Raw genomic sequence first — 1,871 nt, 5'->3', positions numbered from 1 at the left:
AGTGCTATACTTTGTCGTATAGTGTTATACTTTGGCCATAAGGTGCTATACTTTCCCATAAAGTGCTATACTTTGCCAAAAGCTTCAAAATTACACGAGGACCCCTCGTCAAGGTGGATAATTGGTCACGCAACACATGACGTAGGCGAATATAATATATCTCTTTTTCTATGTAACAACATCAACTCTTATACATAAAACATGACCTCTGAAAAAACTGAACCTCATACACATGAGACATATATAAATGTTGCGCATCAACCAAATATCACAAAATTATCCAATAGCGCTAGTTTTGGAATAGAACATTACCATGAGCTATGAATGTACACATTTGATACAAAATACAAGATCTGAAACACATTTCATAGACATATAACCACTGGTGGCCCTTATAACATGCTTCAAAAAAATAACTGATTACAACATTTCATAGACATATAACCACTGGTGGCCCTTATAACATTATCGTATCAAATATCCGAAGCATACATTGGATAGTGCATTTGATACAATATGCACACAAATCATCTATATATACATAATATAGAAAATTTCATACAACACGATACATTGGATACTACTTGGTACATCATAGTGCAGGCTGTAGTTGATTTGCCGTTTGGGTTGCAATGTGACAGCAATGCGAAGATCTGATCGAATGCCAATAGTGGGGGATTCTCTCATGTATTTGATTGGAAAGTTAGTGTGCATTGACGAATGGTTTCTGATTGAGGGGTAGCTGTGCGTTACGTTAGGTGTGCCATTGATGATGGAATATATGTATCCCACCATAAAAATGTTACAATCTACGCTCCTGCACAAATAAATGTCACAATCAATGATTGCATGATAAGAAAATTTTATTAACTGTCAATTCTAACTTATCGTGTATTTCCAAAGCAAAATACATGAAAGTAATATCGAGAAACACTAGCATAAGAGGCTTCATATCACTTTCAAAGGAATCATCTATAAGCTTTTATGCAATATCAATTCTAACTTATCGTGCATTTCCAAATCAAAATACATGAAAGTAATATCGATTTTGATGTCGTAATGCTTCAAATTATCAAAACCCACAAGAACAATAAGAATCTGAAGGACCACCAAGCAATAAGAAAATTAGAATTTTTATGTTACAACTCGTCACCATTCCCAACACCAACAAGTAAGAATAATCACCTAGTAACTTTGTACGCTTGCAAAAAGAGGGAGGATTTTCACATCAATCATCAACTCTAAGGAAAATTCTATTCATAAATGCAAGCAAGAACTATAGTTCTAATTTTAAAACATAATGTCCAGAGAGGAACCATAGTTATGTAAGTCATGGTTGATATCTCATGAATGTACATATCTTATGAGCAATTGAGCATCAAGTAAAGGTTACCTTCACTTTTTCCAATAGCTTTTTGGCATCAGCGTTATTTTTGAAGCGATCACGGACAGGCTGCAAGTTGCAGGTTCATGAGATTTTAGAATGACAGAACAATAAATTAGAATTTGAGTAACCAACAATCATCAAAATCAAATATTGATAAGAGAGAAGACTAAGCGTAAATTCAACGAACAAGTGGTGGGCAAAGAGTTGAACTAACCTGACTTGCAATGGAGAATAACATAACCCACCTCCTTCTGCCGAACCCACTTCCTTTGAGCGCCAAGGATCCTCACCATCGTCGTCGGCTTATGCGAAGGCAGCTCCTTACAAAGCCAGGCCATTACTTCGGATGCTCCTCAAGCTCCGTCCACTGGCGGCAACGATAAATGCTTCGGGTCCTTGTCTGCCGCCACGTCGACGTACTACAGGGAGTCAATGTCGAAATTATTGGTGGGATGTTCATCTGCTTCAAGGTCGACGGTGGTGG

The 1,871-nt window shown here is 37.1% G+C and overlaps 1 long non-coding RNA gene across 1 annotated transcript; it reads right to left on the bottom strand.

Annotated features, from left to right (window-relative positions):
* On the bottom strand, positions 499-1,611 carry LOC109843035. Its single transcript, XR_002247489.1, has 3 exons — positions 1,602-1,611; positions 1,394-1,453; positions 499-817 (listed from the first exon to the last, which is right to left on the bottom strand). It is a non-coding gene; the product is annotated as an uncharacterized LOC109843035 (long non-coding RNA).

Source organism: Asparagus officinalis, chromosome 1 (assembly GCF_001876935.1).
Source record: "Asparagus officinalis chromosome 1, Aspof.V1, whole genome shotgun sequence".
NCBI lineage: Eukaryota > Viridiplantae > Streptophyta > Magnoliopsida > Asparagales > Asparagaceae > Asparagus > Asparagus officinalis.
The sequence above is the reverse complement of the archived record's forward strand: the minus strand, read 5'-3'. Positions and strand labels throughout refer to the sequence as shown.